This window comes from Anastrepha ludens, chromosome 6 (assembly GCF_028408465.1).
Source record: "Anastrepha ludens isolate Willacy chromosome 6, idAnaLude1.1, whole genome shotgun sequence".
Taxonomy (NCBI): domain Eukaryota; kingdom Metazoa; phylum Arthropoda; class Insecta; order Diptera; family Tephritidae; genus Anastrepha; species Anastrepha ludens.
In genome coordinates, this window is record NC_071502.1 from 59,644,378 (window position 1) to 59,667,153 (window position 22,776).

General features: G+C 34.5%; 1 protein-coding gene across 7 annotated transcripts in view; it reads right to left on the reverse strand.

Moving 5' to 3' along the window:
* The window catches only part of LOC128867540 (filamin-C), a 169,390-nt gene that overhangs the window by 42,420 nt on the left and 104,194 nt on the right, over positions 1–22,776 (reverse strand). For 3 of the 7 annotated variants that reach the window (XM_054108851.1, XM_054108850.1, XM_054108849.1), the window contains exon 2: positions 7,879–8,740. The exons of the other annotated variants lie outside the window; for them this stretch is intronic. The gene's annotated coding sequence lies outside the window, so the exon portion shown is untranslated. The remainder of the gene's footprint in view (positions 1–7,878; positions 8,741–22,776) is intronic. 7 annotated transcript variants of the gene reach the window in all.

Genomic DNA, 22,776 nt, shown 5'->3' on the forward strand with positions numbered 1-22,776 from the left:
GAAAAAACCAACACAGTCAATGCTCCTGCCATGGTATTCGTACTTATATCGCTAGCACAAGCTAAATTTTGTTAAACACATCCCAAGTGACGTCAGCCCATCAGCCGATTCTGGCGAATTCGCTCAGAGCTCAGAGCCGCTCTGCTACATAGATCACCTCTAAAAATCTGTTTACCATGCTTGACCACAGTGCGGGAGTAGAATTTAAGAGGCGCCATGGAATATGTATCTATGGAAATATCATTTCATCATATGGTGAGGTGAGTGGTCAATATTACATTTAGCTGCCCACTTTGCTATGAGCAACAGCTCTTGAGTTACAGCATGAGCTGAGCTAACAAGTATCCTCAACATCTGTACATCGTTTAAAAGGTTTGGTAAAATATTTTTCAGCAGCGTTTTCTAAATTATGAAATCAATAAAAGAAATATTCAACGCTTGCTTTTACTTTTCTTCATTTGTCGGTACCGGTAATTATTCGTAAATTAATAAGAAAACCAAGTGGTTTGGAATTTCGCCAAAAATATTTCAATTGGAACTGCATTTTTTGCCATAGTTAATGAAGTACGCTCAAAGGCCCTTTAACACATAACTTGCACTTATGTAACTTAAACGAAAAATGTGAAAAAGAGAAATCCAAATAAAAGAGAAAAAAGCACAAAAAATCATTTAACTAATCATAAAAACTCTCACATATCATAAATCGCCAGGTGATTACGTTTTCTATCACGTACATACATATGCATGTACATACAGGTATGTATGTATATCGTGGTACACTTTTTAAAAGGGACGTAAACGTAATGTAAGCCATTATGAAACATTTAATTACATTTTTCAATTACAATAATGCGCAGGAATGTGTTGGGTTAAAAATAGAATAATTTAATGAACATTTTTTAGTACAGACACTGCGTTAAATAACTCTAGCACTAGGACTTATTGATTAGTTTTCAAAATTTATTCGTTTCTTATTTAATTTCAAGCAATTTCCCAATAAAATATAGTTCTTATTTAATTTTCATAATTTTTTCAATAAAATATAATTTATTCTCTTACAAAAACGATATTAATCCAAGCTTCAAACTTTGTAAATATTAAAAAAAATTTTAAAAAATGTTCATAAAGGTTTCCTACTTTTAGTCAGCACCTTAAGCAAAAATTCTGAGTATGCAGTTTTATAGCCCATTAAATTTTAGTGCAAAGTGCAAGTTTTAAGTATCTCACAGCTCGCGTTGATTTTTGAAAATTTTTTTCGCTAAGGTGTTGCGCATTTTCTCCATATAATGAATGACTAAAATGTTTAAATTTTTGATAAAAAGTTTCTGAATTTTTTCAAAATTTCATATAAAGTTTGAGATTTGAATTATATGCTTTTTGTTGTAGTAGGAACTACGTATATTTTTATAATTTTGTAAAAAAAGAGTAGTCAAAACTGGTCAATATGTGGTGTTCTTTACTTTTTAACGCTGATGACATATATTCAAGGTTGATAGATTGCCAGGCTTCACCATCAGCTATGGCGTAAAACAAAACTAAGCGAGTAACTTTGGCTGCCCCGGCACCGGGTACTTGGTAGCAGAGTTCTGCTGCCACACTCGTCCATTCAGTCATTGTTTAGATGGCAACGAAGTGACATAAGCAGAGGCTGTGTTGATGTATTAACCAGTTGAATAGCAAAATAATTTAATCAATACTTGTGATCAGGGTCATCACCTAATTTAGAAGCACAATAAAGTAAAACAATGTCTAAGTTATTTGAATGACAGTCGATTCTATACCATAAAATGATTTTACTTTTTATCTTTTTCCCCTGTTGCTATTTTGTACTTTTCTCCCAAACGATTAGCTGATTCATTCGCACGTCAAGCGTGGACTATTAAGCAGCTAGAACAATTAACACAAACTTGAGTGCAAAATCGTTTATAATATATTTAGTTAAAGTGAGCAATCTTTTAGAAATGTACTGCCTCGCGGCCTTTTTAATTATGCAACGTAGTGCTATTTTAAATGTACTTTTTTGATATTTTCCCACTTTTTCTTCTTTTTTATTATTATAGAAAATTTACATATAGTTTTTTGTATGTATATTGCCTTGACCATTTACGCATTTTGCCGTGACAGCAGAAAACCTATACCAACTTAACTTTTACTGGGCCAATACTACAATGCGTCACCACCATTCCCTACTCCTGAATTTTCTGTTCATAGCCAACATTGCAGTTACCAGCACACAAAAGCTGAGAATGAAAAACTCTACGAACGAATCAACTCAGTTTATTTCAACTCATTTCGATGCAAACACACCTCGCACAACTTGGTTTCAATCACTGAGTAATTACTTACCCAATGCTTATATTCAGGTAGTGTATGCAGGTGTACATGTGAGTACATATTTATGTACTTGCACATGTATGTTTGTAATGTTTTACATATAATTAAATCGGATGCTAAATTATATTTTATATATATATAAGTGGCGAATACACCCTTTTTGGGTATTTGGCCGAGCTCCTCCTCCTATTTGTAGTGTGCAGCTTGATGTTTTTCCACAAATGGAGGGACCTACAGTTTCAAGCCGACTCCGAGAGGCGACGGCTGTTCTGCTGTTACTGTTAATCCTTTCGACTACCAACTATATTGGCTAGAGAGGCTACGGCCTCGTTATTAATCGAACCCGAGCCCTTCCTTGCCATAGGATAATACATACATCATTAAGGAGAAGCTTAGAAGCAAAGAGTTAAGTCTAAGAGATGTGAGGTGGAACCAAATTATGGGGCTACGCTCGCCTAAGTCCTTCGCTGGGGATTACAATCAAAGAAGGTTCACGCACAAAAGACAAACTGAGTATGCGCACGGACATTCGTACAGGTCATTGCAGATGGCATAACAATCTGCACAGAATTGAGATATTGTCCACTGACTCCTGCCGTTTCTGCCACCAGTCCTCGGAAACTCCAACACACCTTCTTTTCGAATGTGAGATATTCCGGCAATATTCCCAGCTCTGTCTTAAGTTTACTAAGCGAACTGAGTTTGGATGAGGTACTGTGAAGAGTAGAGGGTACAAACGGCCATGAGGTCGAAGTGCAAACCTCATTTTTATTCATTTATTCATGGTTGGAGTGGATTTTGATGAACCCTGATGTTGCGAATCTTGATAGGATGTGGAGTATCCACAAAAACAAATAAACAGAAAATAATATTATATAACTATAGCTTAAGGGTTTATTGGCCAGTTTGAACAAAAAAAAAAATCAACAAATGTTCACGAAAAATTTAAGCTTTTCAAATAAAAGTTTTGTAACCCACTACATTTTAGTAATATATAATAAAGTACAAGTTTGAACTGCCTTATCTCTCTATCCTCTTTTTATCCTGACGTGTTTCGCATTTTCTGCATATAACGAATGCTGGACATTTTATGTGAAAAAAGAAGTCAAACATCCAACACTGTCAGCAAAAATGTCAAAATTTTTCTAAAAGTTCTGATAAGGCAATATGAAATTTTTATGAAAATTTGTTGATTCCTTTTTAAATTGGCACAAAGTTTGGCTCACGAATTTATAAAGTTTTTCCCAGAAAATGAACTAAATAGCTTTCGTAAAAAAATTCTTTAATTATATGATTAAACTCAATAAGCCCATTAAGCCCATCATTATTTAACACAGTGCATATGCGACCTTCTTCTTCTCGATTGCCGCGATAACTGCTTCACAAGTTTAACAAAGATCAAATCATTTCTTGTGAAACCAAAGGAGATCTCACACCAGCTGGAGTGTTTCTATCCATTCGTTTCGATTCGTACTTTTTATTTAAGAGTAAACCTCTGCTATAGTTGACTACGGCATTGCATATTTTACTATTTGCAGGCAAATGAAGTTGGAATCAGCAAGTTGGCTAAGGTAGCCACCAACAACTTCACTTTAATATATATAACAATCGTACATACTAGGGATGCCAACTGCGGTATCACGGAAAGCCCGGTATTAGCTTATAGTAAATTTGGGATCCCGAAAAATTTTAGTTTATCTTTAATTTAAAGAACTTTATTTTATGGTATGCTGAAATGCTTGCAGTCAATGAATTTTTACTCATATTAAAAAAGTTATGCCCAAGGTGAATAGCGGGATTACTTTAAAATTTTTTTCGAAACTCCGTTATCAGAATTTTCCGCTAATGTGGCATAAATAAAAACAATATATTTTGAATGACGGAAGTCTCTATTTTGACCTTTACGCACTCCATTGCTTGTCTGTTTGCATACTGCAGCTGTTTAGCTTACAAATGTCAAATATGATTAACGTACGATGCCATTTGCAAATCTCCCGAAAGGGTGATTAATTTGGCGCCACCTTTTAGTAGGAACTACCTACTTAACTATACAATCACACATATGTATGTATACATATATGCGTACGTATTGGCATTTGTATTCACTTGTTTTGTATTGAAATTTTTCTTTTGTGTAGTTTTTTCTTGACTTCTCTTCTTTTGCTTGATTTTGCATTTTTGCTCAGTACTACCAAGTATTTGGCTCATAAATTGCAAGCTGCTTTGCTATTCAATGTTTATTGGAGTGTGCGCTCAAATGTCTGTTTGCATTTTGTTCGACTATTTACTTGCAATAGAGACGGATATTTCGACAGCCAATTAAAGGTTAAATCCAACGTGTACTGCTCGTTGCGTGAATACATAAACAGGTTGGTATACGTATACATGTACGTAAGTATGTATGTAAAAGAGTATGCAATCCAAGCAAAGCTTAAAAGCAAACAGATTGTGTTTATTGTCGAACTACAAAAATTTAAATTTAAAAAAGCTAAAATTTATTACCGGTAGCAGTTATTTTGGAAAATTAATGTTCTGTGAAGGGCCCTGTTCGTTTAAAGAAAAAAAAAATAGTAGTTGAATATAAGGGGTGTGTCTATTTGTGTGTATGGGAAAGTTTTTTTGCTTTTTGTTATTAGAAAGATAAACATATCTTATAATTTAAATAAAATATATTTTTGTGATCGAAGTATCGGTAAAACAATTATATTGGTAAAGGTGGATCGATTTAGCATAATTCAAAATTTAAGTTAGAAGCAAAAACACATAGTCACTTAATTTTCTGTTCGGCGTGCTTCCTGACGTTGTTCCACAAATGGAGGGACCTACAATTTCAAGCAGACTCCGAACGGCAAATATTTTTTTATGAGGATCTTTTTCATGGCAGAAATACACTTGGAGGTTTGGCATTGCCTGCCGAGGGGCGGCCACTATTCGAAAAACGTTTTTCTTAATTTTGGTATTTCACCAATATTTCAACCTATAATAGGAAAAGTTACTGGTAGTAACTTTTTGTATGTAAATCAAACTGAAACTTGCAAATAATCAACAAGAAAAGATGATTTTTTTCAGATCATTAAATTTTTTACAACTAAGAGCGTTTTTTTTGTTTCTTATTATTATTTTGGTTTTACAACCTTTTTACTTTGAACACGTGGCGTATAATGATCAGCTTTAATTTTGGAACCATAAGTTACATCACATTCAAACTTGTTGTGGAGATATTAATAAAGCTGGAAAAAGAAAGACTCTCAAATTTCCATCCAAATTTCAATTTTTTTTTCGAACAATTTTGAGTGTGCAGGAATATATCTCATCGAATTTCGATTTGATAAAGTGACAGCCCCAAGTGTTATTCAATCTTTGGGCACGTCGACGTAGGATCAAAGCAACTAACATAGAGACGTTTTTCCTTGACTGATTAAGTAGCGCCTTTGGGCGCCTGACGTACCATTCTGGTCAAATTATTTTTGCAGCATTTTTTATAGCCAAATATAGCTCCTTGTACGACGCAGTTTGCAGGGTGAGAATGCTATACCTACAATCTCTATATCAAGGGGTGAGGCGGATGGTAGTGTCGTCTCTCGCTAATTCGTCTGCCTTACAATTCTGTGCAATGTCACTATGCCTTAGCACGCATATCAAATGGGTGCGGAAATATTCGGAAATCACGTTAAGAAATGCCTCCTGGCATTTGCGAGTAATGGGCCAGCTCAAACTTGCACAAAAAGTCAATATGCTAAATATACAAAAAATCTTAAATTTTGAGGAAAATTTCTTGACTTTTTTTTGTGATGGAATTATATTTGCATAAAAAAATTAATTAAATATGTAGGTAACAAATAAATTGTGAGAAAGTCCTTGTGCTATAATTATTAGGCACCCAGTAGAAAAGGATGAGTAACCCATCCATTTTCCAAAATAAAGACAAAAATCCTCGAATCTTATTTTCCGATTCAGACAAATCAAGCATATATATCGTCCCCTTAGTATTAAAATAGCCTATAAATATTTTGATGTTTTGAGAAAATGAATTTCAAACTTTTTGTCGAAAGTAGCTCTCACTCAAATCTCGTTATGTCTGTAAATATTTATTATTTTTGACTGACGTTTTGACCCACTTTGTGGAACTAGGATTTGACCAAATTTTGACCACATATAAAATCGACGATGGAGAATCCAAAAATTCAATAAAAAAATAATAGCCTATGAGCACATAGGCTATTGTTATACTAAGGGGACGATATACACATATGTATGCCACATTTAAAGGTTTTCTAATACAATAAGAGGGCATTCGAAGTGCTTTTAAAATCGTTTAGTTGAGCTTAATATTATGAAGTTGACATGAAATTCTTTAAAACTGTTCTTTTATATAACTTTTTACAATTTAATTTAATATTATTTTCATTTCTATTATTTCATTCCCTCTTTTTGTCAACATAATGCTAGCCACACACAAATTAAGGCTGAGACAAGCGTCTATTGTATATTAGCAGGTCGTGATATACCTATATACGAGTATTTAATATACGTTGTGTCGTGCGTTTGGTACACATACACATATACATATGCGAATTTGATTTCTCCAAAAGGTTCTACTAAATATTCGGTAGTATTACCTTTATAGGCAATATATAATATGTCGCTGTATGCATCCAAGTATGGTGAATAGGCGGCCAAAATATCCAAACGCTTTTATGTTGTGCCTAACGGCAGATACAACGTTGAGGTGGGAAAGGAAGGAATGCGGTCCGTCTGTTATAGGTATTATAAAAAGTGTGAATGCATAAAAATAAAATAAAAGTGAGAAATATTCCAAACGGGAGTTTTTATTTGAATAAAATGTAAATACAGTTAGCTATTTACTAAGCACAAAACAAAGTAAAAAGCGTTCCAATAACGTCAAAAGAAGAAAAACTTTAATGGTGCTACAAGAGCGTTGTATACATCGACTGACTGACTGACTGACTGACTTACTCACCAGCTGCATAACTGACAATAACTGCTTTGTTAGCGCCGCGGCAAAAAATACATGGATGCGTATGGTAAACAAGCAAATAGAGATTGTTAGAACTAATAGCCGCAACTCAAGTTGGCTGCAGATGCGGAGGAAAAAATTCAGAGGAAAAAATGCTGGCAAAACAGCTGGTAACATTGCTGCAATGTTACCGTTAAGGGAAATGGTTGTTGCGGGCATTGTTGTGAATGGAAAAAACTTAAAATTTTTTTGTGCTGTGAAGTGCTCACAGAAAATGTTAAACATGATGATACCAAGCAATAACAAAAACAAAAGAAAAACATGCTGTGAAAACGGTCACAATATCAAACACAGCCATTGAATTAAATTTACAACAATTTATGCAACATACTCGTACATATGCACATATACCGGACAGTAAAATATATTGCTGGCATATACAATAATTTCTTATATAATTGTTTGTACCGCATAGAGATCAAAATCTTTTTCAACCGGAAAATACAATGTGATACACAGCAATAAAAAACTGTGTGTGTATGTGGTAGTAATGTAGCAAGCCTCACCTCTTTCCACTTGCGTAGCTGAAATTATATCGACGGAATTGGTTATTTCGACAGCTAAAGCGGCTGCTTTGAATTGTATTGACGCCTTGGTGACCAGAATTTCCGGATTTTATGCCACAACAATAGCAGCAACAGCAACAGCAGCAGCACTAACAAGTTTTGCTAATATGTAATGCGTGTTGTCGCAAATGCGAATTCTTTCTTTCTTTCTTTAGTATATTTATTTTTTCTTCTACGATAAATGACTCTGCCCGTGCTACCTGCAGTTGATGTAATTCTATAAGCAATTGCGTTTTTATATTTTTTTTTTAACTTTGCTACTCGTATAAATGCTGTTTTCGTGCTAGCAGCGGTTACGTGTGCCACTTGTGGCAGGAGCAGCAGCAGCAGCAGCAACTATTCAGCAGCTGGAATTTATTGGTGACGATAAGGAAAATGTTGCTGGTAATGGCGTTGCGGTTACCGGCAGAAATCGAAGAAGTGAAGCGATGGCGGTGGTTTTTGTTGGTATTGTTGGTGTATCTGGTTGTGGTATCTGTTGGCAGTGACAGTGCAAAAATCTGTTGGGATGTAGTGTGTGCGTACGCTTTTCCTCTCCACTTGGTTGCGCCTAGTTTTATTTCGATTGTGCCTCCTACTGAGTACGTGTGCACCTGTGCATTTGTTTCGCTGACAATGAGTGGCTTTCTTTTGTATCGAATCACGACGATGCTGACGGTGTTTGGCGCGAAGTTTTTTATGTGATTTAGTTAAGATAATTTTTTTAAATTTTTTATGTATTTTTTTACTTAAGACTAATATTTCATAAACAAAAATTTATAAAAATATTTTAATAACGCTTTTGGATTACATAACACGTTGGCTAGAAATTTCAACAAATAACAAATTTTAGTTAGAGAAAATTTAGGAATCATCTTTCCAAAAAACAAAAAAAAAATTATATAGTTTCGAAGGATTGTGTTTTAGCAAATTTTTCATATTATTTATTTAACGTTGCGGCACGATTTTTTTAAGTAGGTACACGGCATTATTAATTTTCAAATTAATTAGTTTTTGGAACTCATTGAAGGTTGCTATTTCACTATTTTTTTAATTGATTTATAAAATTTAATTTCATTTCTTTATTTAATATTATTTGACTAAAATTTGAGCTCCTTCTCCTATTTGTGGCGTGCGTCTTGATGTGGATTGAATTTTATTAGTTTAGCTTTTTTGGTTATTTTGGTTATTTTTTTTATTTTTTTTTTATTCCGTATTTGAAACTATTTATTTACTTGATTCCATTTTATACTTTTTCTTTTATTTTTGTATTATTTTTTAAATGTTTTTTTTTTTTTTTGGAGGTTTATATTAACTTTGTTTCATTATTTATTATAATTTTTTATTTATATTTAATTTTATTTAATATTTTTAACTATTATTTATTGCATTCTACTTCTTAAATTTTTTTTTATTGTTGTTAATAATTGCTGTTTTTTAACTTTATTTAATATTATTTTATTTGAAATCATTATTTACATTATATTTTATGTAAATTTTATGTTATGTATTTATTTCATTTCTTATATTTTTTTATTATTTTTATTTATTTATTCATTGTTTTCTTATTTTAACTTTAATCATTTTTTCTTTATTATTTTTATTTATCTGTAAAAATTTCATTGCTTTCTACTTCCCAGAATTTTTTTATATTTTTTATTTATTATATAATAAATAAATATTTTATCTGATTTTATTTTTAATATTTTCTTTATTTTTTATTAAATATTATTTATTTCACTTTTTTTGCGAGTTTATTGAATTTTATGTTTCGTTTGCGTTTTTATTTTGGTGTAATTTTTCAGTTTAATTTTGGGATAGTGGGCTAAAAGTTCACTTCACTTGATAACTTCATGCCCCATATTATAATTGCACTTTTTCACTTAATTTCTTTTTGTTTAACTTTTATTCATATTTAAGCATAATTTGTATGTATTTCAACAAGTTTGCTTAGCTGTCATACGCCGAAACTGCCTGACTGTGGTTGCTTGTCTTGCCCCCTCAATAGATCTTTGCGCTTGCGCGCACAGCTTTCGATGTTTTTATGAATTTTATTTTACATTTTTCGCTGTGTGCTTTGAGAGTTATTGAAAACCGGCTTACGGGCGACAAAATACAAACAGCTCCACTATAACAGGTACATACAGGCCATAAAAGACGCACTTTAGGTATTTTCCCTTACTCACTTCACCAATTTCTGTGCAACAAAACCGGCATCAAAATACAGTTTCACTGGTTTTTGCTAATTTTTATTGGATTTCTGTGTTTAGCGCACGTGTATTTTGTATTCAGTTAAAGATCGCTCGTCGTGCTTTGCCAATGAAGTGGCTGCGTAAGGAATGCCAAAGTTTGCATACCATAGACCTACATGCATATGTAAGCATGTATGTATGTATGTATAAGCAATTTGGCTGGAATGTGAAAATGTGTGCCAATATTTACAAGTCATTTGTTTGCTTTTATTGTTGTCGCTGCTGTGTCGCACCAGAGAAACTTATACCTATACACAAAATACACCTGAAATATATGCCAAGTAAATTAAGCGAGGCTTAACATAGAGACAAATATTCAACGGTATAGGAATGTCTGAGATAACAGAGGATGTCTCTTTACATACCCCTGATGCATGCAATGCCTAAATGAAATACTACGAGAGGCAAGGTGTGAGAGTGAACACGAAAAGGGTGTGCTGCTTGTCTAAGCTGGGCTTGGAGAGTAAAAAATATGTCCATATATTCCACGGATCAGCCGGGAATGCTTAGTTTTCATTTGCATTTGCATTGTAATGCTTCAATCACCCTCGAGCTCTTAAGCAATGCACTGATGGGAATTATAAATGTTATATGACTAGCTTTATTAAGTTTTTAAGTTGGTAAATTTTTCATGGGAACGAAAAGAAAACTCAAAGATAGCTGGAAAAATAGAAAACTTCAATAGCAACAACGGCTGCAAATAAATATAGTATATCAAGAAAAGGAAGACGAACTCCGGGATCTCAGAATTTTGTATGCATCAAAAATCTTGGGATTGGCGTGCTCATTTATTCATTTTTAAGTTAAAGTTTATGAAAGATTTTATGTTAAATTTTATTTAACCCAACACAGCTCTTTTAATCAACCTAAGTTAGAGCTGGGTTAGGCTGAGCGTATATGCCATTCTTCTAGCCACATCCGGCAGATATATCTTATTCTTCTTCGCGCAGTAGCATCACATTCAAGAGGGGGTGTTGGAGTTTCCGGGTATTGGTCGCAGAAGCAGTAGGGGTCAATGGAGCATATCCCAAACTTGTGCGGATGGCTGCGCAACATGCAGTGGCCTGTGAGAATTTCTGTGAGTATTCTCAACTTGTCTTGGGCAGGGTTATGAGTTGCCTAAATCTCAACTCAGCAAGCGCTGAGCTAGTGCCCAAACGTGCAAAGCAGCGAGATCTTTCGGCCACGAGTAGATCGAAGGCACTCGAGAGATCTTCTAGGGCTAACAAAGCCGCATGCCTCGAATTTGGTAGGTATCCTCACCGGACATTGTCCGTTAGGTGTCCATGCAGATATTGCAGGGTTTGATATCACACTTATGGTAAAATTCATCAGCAGCATACGAATTTAAATCGGCACCGTTGGTCGTTATCTTGTAATCCAACGCCCCTTCTTCCCTTCTTCATTTCCTTTTATTTCTTCAACGATAAACGAAACGAAACGAAAAAACGATAACTTTATTAAATTTGGGATTTTTGAGATCCCGAAACTGCATTAAAAAGATCCCCAAGTTTCGGGATTAACAATGGGGTTAGTATTTTTTTATCTAATAATAATAGATTTGAAAAGTATCCTGTGATACTTATTTGTAATGGAAAAATTAAAGATTGAAAACAGGGATGTGGCTTATAGGAGTCACGATCAGTTAGTATTACGGTAAAAGGGCTCCCAATAAAGTGTTATATAGTACACTTGAGGCATGTCAATTAGACTGAATATAGATCAATCTCATTTAGTCACCTCAGTTCTCCAATGATTTATTTTGCTCCACTTTGTATCAACATTTTTTAGTTCCTTATTTCAGTTTGAGCGTCATCAGTTTTTACAGTTTTCCCTATTTAATTCGTCAGCTATTTTTCTTGGTTCTAAAAGGTATTTCTCCAAATATCTATTTCTGATTCTTTTGAATACTGGACATTTTTCTATATCTGTCTCATTCAAATTACACAAAATGCAGCTTAGATTTTTATGTCCGCCAGAGTACATATATTAAATCACATCTTGCTTTAAGGATCAATTTTATTTTATAAGATCCTAAATTTTCGCTTAAATACGTTTTATCAATACAATGATCGAGGCCCTTAAATATACGAGAGTCTTTTTATCGCTCGAGTATACGGATATTTTCACCCGAGACATCATCGTATTTGATTTTATGCATTTAACTATGCCCATTGAATTACAAAACTTGGCCTCCGTAGTCGAATGGGTTTGTGTGTGACTACAATTTGATAGAGAATGGGTTCGAAGAAAGCCTCTGTGGGTATGATGAAACATCAAATCATAGAAAAAGTTTTTCCCAAAGCAGTCGCTTCTCTTAAGGTAACGGCAACCAGCGATAGTATTTCTACCATGAAAAACCTGTTAATTAAAAACATTTGCTGTAGGGGGACGGCATAAAAGCTTAGACACCTCTTTTTGGACGCAATCCACAATTAAATAGTTATCATCATTTCATGTTCATCGGTAGCCGTTGACGATTAGCACTCACATCTTTCTTAGAATTCTAATAAAAATTAGCTTAAGAAATAGTGTTTTTATTTCTGTGAATTCTTCTAGAAGAGAAGTCTCCAATATTAGGTCCAATATTAACTATTTTCGTATATAATTTTAAAATTCTTGAAACATCCTTCTTTCTTTCTCATAGAATGTTTAAAAAAAATGTTTATGAAAAAACAAAAAAAAAACAAATCAACTTCATTTGATTCGCGTGTGTTTGTAGACACGTCGATCACCACCTTTCCTTTGGTTCAACATAAAAAATGCTTCTCTTTCACTTTTTATTTCATTTAATGACATTTCATTGCATTCCTTTCTTTTCTTTATTTCTTTTGATTGCTTTAGTCTCTCGTTCGATGATGAAATATTTTCTTAAGCCTCTTAAAATATTCGTTCATTTTCCTAAATGACTTTGAACTTGACTTGTCTCGCCGATATGCCATATTAGTTGTTAAACAATGGCTACTAATTAATGTTCATTTGTATATATTGCATGTGTTTGCGTCTAAGTTTTTCATGCCAATGGCACTGGTTTAACCAAACCAAAATAACAAAAGTAAAAAAAAAAGAAAACAAATGCAGTAGGTTTAATTATCTAAATTAATGGATTTCACTAAGAAAAAGGTCAGCAAGCGAAGAGCTTAAGAGTTAGAGTAGATATATTCGTTTATGCAAGTTAATAATGAATCAAATTTGTAAAAATAGATTTTTTTAAACCATCGAAACGAAATACGATATCACTCACAAGGCAACTCATTTTCTGCTTATTTTTTTGATAGGAATGTGAAGATTTGTTCCATCTTGAGAAATTTTAGAATTTCATTGCTTTAAAGTATACTTTCACAATGGCTGCCGCCGTAGCCAAATGAGTTGGTGCGTGACTACGTAGGTTCGCGTCTCCGTGCATGAAACGCCAAAATGAAGAAAACGTTTTTTCTAAGCGATCGACTCCTCGGAAGGTAATGGCAAGCCTCCGAGTGCATTTCTGCAAAGAAAAAGCTGCTCATAATAAAGCATTTGCCATCCAGAGTCGGTTTAAAAACAAATGCATTTCGGCTTCATTTGTGGAACAATACAAGAAATAGGAGGAGGAGCTCGGCCAAACACCTAATAGAAGTGTACATACCAATTAATTATTTATATATTTTTTATACTTTTGCAATATACTTAAGGCTTTAGTCACTGCTTTCAAAATACAAAATGAGTTAGATTATATTTTAATTAAGATGACTTATTCACCTACTTAATAGAGCAAGAATTAATTATGACTTTCGTGAAGAAGGGACAGATCCGCTTAATGAGTATATAGAATACACAAGGTGGCGCAGAAAGAATCAGCTTTTTTTTTTTTGAGAATCATAAACTTTCTCTTTTGTTCATTTCAGGGATAATTTTTGTGATTTTTGTTGAGTTCTAAAATGCACAGATATACCCATTAGAACGCAGAAATATTTTTTCAATGACAATTTTTCAGTTGACAATTTGTACGCAACTCAAATAATCCCGAACTTTGCTAATATTTTCGGAAAGTATACCTAAGAGCAATAAAATATTCTAGCGATTTGCAAAAGTTAGCTCTATTGATTTTACGGCCTACCAAAGTTTTCATGCCCAGCCTAAGTTTTTTCAGGACGAAGTAAAAAAAAATTGGTCAGAATATATGTATATCTGAGCCATTTGAAAGCTTAATGCATATATAGTGAAATCCCACGGTAAACTATTCAACACCCGCACCTAAAAGCATCGTTTTGAGGCCTACTTCGAGGCACGTATCAAAATACAAAATAAAAAACAAATAAAAATTAGAGAGTCGTTAGAGTATGAGTAATTAAAATATTCCTGAGAACATTTTACTAGGCGTCTTCTAAGGCAAAACCTTCATACAATCAACATAAAAGTCTGTGGTTTTGGTACTGCGTAATTCCCATCAGTTTTAGCTTCTAAGTTTCAGAAGATATATCCGCTCAAAAAATTTGACGTCTGGTGGCTCGACTTCAAGAGACTGAAATAATCGGATATTGGAAATCACGTGTGGAAACATGTGTGACCTCGAACAAGCCGGTTACTTGGGAACATCCAAGATGTGAGAGCTAATGTCGAGCAGGAGCCGTTAAGATCAAAGCGAAGTCGATTCTACGTTGCTGGAATGGTACATGCATGGGGATATATGTGCTGATAGAAAAACAAGAACTACATCACCAACAACAATAATAACAACAACAGCAGCAATAACGACAAAGCGAAAATTCTCGGTGTTCCTTCGAAGAATTTCGATGAACGCTTGGAAAATATTTCCGTACAATAGCCAATAGCCAATAGCCAAAATGCCTGATTTATTCGAGAAATTTAGGATGAGCGACGAGGTTCATTTTAGCTTCTTCAGGGTCACATGTTAAAAAAAATAATAGTTTTTTCACTCGCAACTCGCTTTGAAAAATGCAACGAGTTGTAGCCGTTAACATTTAGTCAGGTTTTAGTTTTTGTTTAATTCCTTCACACTTTTACGTGCAACAATTGTTGCATGATGGCATGTTGCATGATGCACAATGCACAATGAACCGGGAAAACAGGAATCGGGCATGAACATTTTTTGGTTATTACAGCGTAACCAATTTGAAAAACAAAAAAGAATAAGGAAAAGAAAAATATTTTCTTTCAATGAATGCCATAAAGCAACATAAAGATTGGAAAACAAATAAATTCAAATACTTGGTAAAAGGTAGAAATGCGCCATTTAAAATGCAAGAAAGTAAGGAAGGGAGCATTAAAATTCCAAAGAATGCTGCTGTACAAAAGCACGCACACATGCACATACACATACACCCTTATGCGCAAATGAATCCAAGTATGCGGCAGAAATGCATGTCAAGTATGGGCAATTCCCACTTCCTGGCTGTAGTTGCATTCAGTGTCTTGTTCACACGCACTCACACATATCCATGCACGCATAAATATATGTACGTACATACATATGTATAAAGTATAGCGCAGCCAGGCGTGCAGCACGAATTCGCTGGGAACATCAAGCCATAATCTGCAAACAAATATAAGCAGCGCAAGGAAGTGCAAGGAAGTAGTGGAAGTGGTGGAAGTCGCAAAAGGTAAAACTAAATCAACGCAATTCCAGCAAAAACAAAACAAAATATTTTCTATCGGGTATATAAAATAAATGCAAGACATGCAACAGGTGGAACAACAATAAATTAATACATACGCAAGTGATGAGAAAACAAACGAAACACAAGCAACTGTAGCAACAACAATTACTCGCATTCACAGATTTATTACCACAATTTATACGCCTCGGCTGCTATACCTGCATAGGTACGTTTGCACGCCGAACTTTCTGTTGGGAATGAATTTACTCGCATCCCAAGGCAAATAGCTCTACATAGAAGTTGAACAAGATTTTCTGTCATCGCTGAAATATGTGGCAAAGGTTTCTACGTTTTTTTTTCTAACTATTCCAATCTCAATAGATATAGTACTCGTAGTTACACGTACTTTGTAAGAGTGATAAAAGCATTGGTAAAATGGGTTGGAGTGTGTAAATGCTTTGGAATGCTCGGGAAACAGGTACTTTGCAGCTGAATCGAAATGCAAGTACAAGCGGCATTGTGTGAAGTAAAAGTTAGAATTTGTCGGAAGAAGTGTACAACAAAAATGGTATACAAAAGTGACAAGATAATAAGTAAGTGAGGTTGAAAGAGCATACACAAACAACAACAATTACTAAGGTGATATTGCTTAGAATTCAAGTGACTGTAGCAACTGCACAGAGAATGGCTGAGAAAATTAGTGAAGCGTAGACACATACATGAGAAAATTGTACACTTGTGGTCACATAATTAAGTCACTTCATATTTATTTAATATTTATTTATTGGATTATCTAGTCAAATACACAACTGCAAGTTATTTTTCCAACCTTGGCACATCTTTTTACAATATTTCGCAATATTTTTCGTGAACAGTTTTTTTCGTTATTTTTTTATAAAATGTATAGTTGATTGTGTAACAGGAAATATTTAATTTAATATATAAACTTTGTACAAAATTCAAAAATTTCAACAAATTTCAAACAATTGTCATCAAAATTTTAAACTTTTCGGTCAAAACCTTTCGAAAAATTCAGGACATTCAATTTTTTGGCCCATTTAATTTTAGAATAATAAAGAGTACGTCGGAGTTGCTCAAAAATCGCGTTGACTTTTCACAATTTCTCTTACATACTATGCTGAGAATTTTCATCCATATAAAAGATTTCCAAGCAGAAAATCATCATCATTATATAAAAACGCCACTCTAAAACATGTAAACCCCTTCTTTAAGTATTTAAGATTTTAAAGAAAAATGCACTGACTTGAAGGAAATAACATCTATCAACTATAATACAGAAAGGCTAACCCCGATATACAGGGGGCGTCGCATTTGACATAAAAACCAAAATGTGAAAACAAATATATCTCTAAAACCAATTAGTCTAGGGAACTGAAACTTATGCACACATGCCTACATTCTCTATACCGTGCGTATTGTGAAAAGTGGTAGGTATTGGAAAAGGGGGAGTGGTACTTCCCATATAAGTTGAAATTTCCAATTCGCTTTTCTACGGAACCATAAAAACTAAGATAATGCAATTTGAAATGGTTACACATATTGCCCATACCAGCCTTAAGGCAAAAAGCATAGGGTATGAAAAAAGGGGCGTGGCACTTTCCATATAAACTGAAACCTTCATATAGTTGTTCTTAGGAACCTCTAATGCTTAAGTATCGAAATTTCATATACTTACATAAAACACGAAAAGCATTAAGTATTGAAAAATGGGGCGTGGCACCTTCCATACAAACTTAAATATCATGTTATGTGGAAAAATAAATGAGTCGACGAGAATTTAAAAATAAAATTAAAACAAATTTTATGGGTCACTACGCGGGTTTGAAAAAACCTTACATATTTTATTAGATTGTATCGTTCAATTGAAATTAGATAAAACCTACTACAGTGCACAGTGGCAGATTTGAAGAAAATAGCGGCATAAACTAAAAAAAAAAAGTTTAGCATTGCTATTAAATTAATATTATTTTCACTAAATAAGTGTTTTATCTATTTGAAAATAAAAAAAATTTAATTATTCATGCAGCCCCGGCCTTCTGGCAGCCCTGCAAAAGGAGCTGTTTGTGGCACGTGGCTTTTGTGTTGATTTTGCTCAAAAGCTTGTTTAACTTTCAATGCTCCATAATTCGCTTAATAAAATAGCTAGAGGTATTGCTAAATATGGAAAACATAGTTCAAGGTATGTTGATCATTAGGTTAATGTCAAAGAATTTGTACTTGTGTGTTTTGTCTTTCGTTTCGTTTGTTATTGTTGGTATTGTTTGTAGAAGAAACCTAACCTCAACGTTCTGTGATTTGTGGACTAAATGTTACCTGCTTCTCGTTGCTACTTGCAAGTAAGAATGCAATTATTTTCCGTTAAATGTTCTTAAGATGACGCCAATAATTTTGCTTGCGCTTTTTTGCGCTTTTTTAAAATATTTGCTGATATTGCAGACAAGGTAGAGTTCAGTCACAAGGAGTTGCTTCAAATTTGGATTGATAATGGGCGCACAAGTAAAGCGCTTTCTGAGTGGGTGTTTGAAAAGATTAATGAAAATCTTAAGGCAGCTAATAAACTTGAAATAAACAAAAAAATTTCGAACTTTGTCGCTTATATATGCAAGTACATGCCAAAATGCCAAAGAAAAATAGAAAAATTCAAAGAGAAACACCAACAGTTCCTTGATTCAAAAATGACAATACATATTGAAAGAGCTGCTGTGAAAGAGTGTTCCGTTGGTCGTCCACGGCTGATGGATGCTTAGGAGAAAATGCTTCGGAGAGCCGAAACAGGTTTTACAAACGGGATAGACTGTCGCATTCTCGAAAAAACAGTCGCATTAATAATTTAGTAGATGTGTTTCACCGAGCAATTGATTCATCAGATCCCCTACTTTCAAGTAAATATTTTTTGGATAAATACAACAACCACAATTATAAAAAATTGCCGTCAAAAGTACTCGAACTTCTCGCTAAACCCAATGTGAAAACTGACGACGAAAATCTCGCCTTAGTATATTAGATATCGAATATCAATCAGATTCAGATTCGGATTATAAACCCTTAGATGCATATTCATATGAGCTCGAAGCAGAAGAATATTAAATAAAAGCGATATTTTAAGTAAAAAATTAAATTTTTTTTATATGAGTTATATGGGCGGTATGAGTGGGCGTGGCCTGATACGTTTGAAACTTTTTCCAATTTTTCTATATACAAATACAATCACGTGTACCAAATTTCAAGTCCTTACGGACAGTATTTTAATTTATGCCGCTATTTTCTTCAAATCTGCCACTGTGCAGTGGTCGAATTTTCGGCCACGGCCGATGCTAGTTCTGATTAAAATGTTAAAAATGTTGGTGAACATTTTTCTTTTATGAAATCTTTGCGATTATTGTACAATATTTTTGGTGTACAATTAACTTATATAGTTTTATAAAAATTTAGCGAAAAAGTTTAGTGTGAAAAATATTGCCAATATTTTAAAAACAATGAAGTGACTTAATTATGTGACCGCTAGAGTACATATTTAGGTACAAAAGTACGAGGTGTTTACATCAAAAGGGGATTTTAGGGGTTAAATGCCTTTTTAAAGTGTGAGAAATTAAAATAAAGGGTTTTTCAAAAGTGACGTTCAGATGCCAGGAGTCAACTATTATGAAAATGGTCGATATTTAGGAACAATATTTCGCAAATTCGGGACTTTTTTGCTGTAAATAATCATCCGAATGAGTTGACAATTCAAAGGTTGGTGAATACATTTCAAGCAACTGTCTCTGTTGAGAATAGAAAAAGAGTAGCAGACCAAAAACTGGACATTCTCAAAATGATGCTGCCAAACGTTTACAAAAAGCTAAATGTTTGGAATTTCCGACTCTGAAGTGCGTTTCAAATGCGTAATAGAAATATTATATTATAACAACGTCTGTATAGAATCTGCTAACATGTGGAGCTTCTTATTTGTAATGAAGCTTTCTCGAAATCACCACATATCGATACCCGGAAAAGAAAAAAAACATAATAACTCGAAATCAAGTACATAATCAGAGAAGGTATGCAGTTAATAGTGGAAAATAACATCAGGCAAATGGACACCACGACCACGCTTACAGGAGAATATTCTTTTCATGAAATTTTCCATAACCGAATTGCAAAGTGGCCGCCCTATGTCCTCGATAGCTTAACGAATTCCACCTTTGAAGTCTTGAATCGACCCTGGGCTGTTGGCGTAGACCTTCTCTTTCACGTGGCCTCAAAGAAAAAAGTCACAAGATCTCGGTGGCCAATTGTGATCACCTCTTCGAGAGATAACAGGGTCTGGAAACTTTTCCCGTAAAAGATCAATGGTTTCGGTACTTGTGTGGCATGTAGCGTCGTCTTGTTGAAAATAAACGTTGTCCAGATCAATACCATCCAATTCTGGCCATAAAAAATCGTTAACCATCTCTCGATAGCGATAGATAGCACCTGCTATTGGAAAACTCTTTATATATAATTTTTAAATTGAACCATTTTGGTCCCTTTTGGTATATTATATATATTATTATAGTCAGGGATAAGAAACGGCGAAAGCAATAGCTACGATTATGCTACACGTAGATGAAGTGTGATCCCATCTATGTACTGAAGGGGCTTATGAATTGATAAATTAACCAACAGTTAATTGATAATTATTTGATAAATTAAACCAACAATTAAGTTAAACCGTCACTTCTACAGAATAGACCCGATGTATGTCCTATATTTGAAGAATTCCTCTCATGATGTTATCCTCACATACCCACTCAAACCAATTCATCTACTTATATACAATTCATACCCAGCTAACGATATGCCTAGAAAATAGGCTGTTTCGGCTAGTGACTTAAGGAGCTTATTTGTGGGTGTGGATTTTATTGCGAATCGCAGTTGTGAGGGCTAAGAAAGAGGGCAAACTGTTGAAAGCCATCCCGGTAACAGTAGGTATTGGTTTTTGACCGATTTCAACCATCAGTGGTAGTATATTGAGCAATCGTCAGCGTATGAGATCATTGAAAACTCCTGTGGTGGTTAAGGAAGTACCGAAATATTGACGTTTGAAAAGCAAGGAAGAAAGAACACCACCACTCCTCCTCTGTTTAGAGTTTTGATCTAGAAATGCTGCTGAAGAGTGCCGACCTCACAGGTAGTTTGCGAATAATCTTTTCAGCCTCTGTGGGAGAGTAGATTGTTCGACGTCAAGTAGCAGCATTTTATGACTGACTGCATCGAAAACCTTTGATAGATTCAATGCTACTCGGACTGTTCTTTCACAGAGGCGGTTTTGTTTAAGTACGCGGCTTATCCGCTAATATATATGGGTTTAAGGGCTGTGGTGGTACTGTGCAGTTCATAGAAGCCATGTTGAAGTGTTGCTGCGGACAGATGATTCGTAAACACCGGAAATAGAAGGACTTCAACTGATTTCTCTACTGGGCAAAGAAGAGATATCAAGCGATATGGCTCCCCTTGTTTGGGGGTTTAATAGGTCTAAATAGTGATACCACTTTCCACTTTTACAATAAGATAAGAGATCAAGACTTTTTTCAACATTAACATATATAGACTGTCGGGCTTTTTCCTTCCTGAACTTGTTCGCTGGTGCACTATTGTTTGTCAGGTTATGCAACCGTCTGGTAACCCGATAATATAAATTGTCGACTGAAGAGGTTCGTGCATCTCTTCGATTTGCACGATTTATTGGCACTGCACCATTGCGATTCGGCGGACTAGACAGAGACCTTGAGGTGGACCCGAGCTAACTCACACTAAAGGTGACGTTACAGGTATACAGATGTTCTACCCTCTTATGTCGATTTAACAGTTGCGGAATTTTCAAATTGAGATCCTTATACGAGGATTCTCGGGCTTGGTCTGAGCTCGTTTGCTGAAACGGCCGCTTCTGCTGGAAAATGTTGACGTATTTCCGTTAACTGTTCAGCAGGTATTTGCCGAGTCGTGGCAGCAGTGATCACCTTGCAGAATGCACGTTCACCAACGCACCCATCTGTAGGAATGGGAAGAGCATCGAAGGTGTTCTCAGTGATTTCCGCGAACCCAACGCAATCAGTTTTCTTAAAGTTATTATAATTAATATAAATAGATACGTAGATTTTACTTGATTTGGAACGGTTCTTTCAATATATTTATAGTATAAACAAATTTTTACTATTTCAATGCAGGATTATAAGTCATTATTAGAGCCCGATTTTTATGTTCGTAATTGTAGATTATGCATAGTAAGCAATTTGCTTTCTGTTGTAACATTTACTGACCCCAGAAGAACAAAATTTCAGTAGAGAGCGCTTAATTTTAAGGTAACCTACTTTAATTGGTCATAAAGGTCAAACAATTTAAACATTTTATGTAAAACAAATCACCGAATCGAAGCGCTTCAGCAAAGAACATCAGACAAATTTATTTAACTTTCAAATGAATTATTTTTTTTCTATAATCTAAAACAAAATTGTTAACTCTGGAATGAGAGATCAATGCAGCCAGAGCAATAGCGCTAGAAGTAAAAACAAAAAACGCACAACAACAAAGTGACGTCTTGGCGCTACAAGACTCGAAACGAAAAAGTTCATTAAACTGGTTTTCCAGCGACGTCAAAGCGCAGTGGAGGCAGTGGCAAAGAGCCAAACTAACCAAACAGCCAGTCAGACCGCCAACTAGACAGCGAGCACAAACAGCGTTAGCAGCAGCAGCGGCAACATTAGCATATTTGGCCATTGAAATGAGCAAGTTGTCTTTTTGTGTCGCGTTCGTATCTCGTTTTTATTTCGATTTTAATATTTAGCTATTTGGCTATAGGTATTGGTTGATTGGTATTTCGGTTATTGGCTCATAGTTGAGGAATGCACACATTTCAAAAGCGTCGAAATTTTCGAGTTAGATGTTCAACACTCTTCGAATAGTAACTTTTCTTTAGAATTGAGATATTTTAACAAAAGCGCATTTTTTATATTTGGCAGGCGGCATTTTAA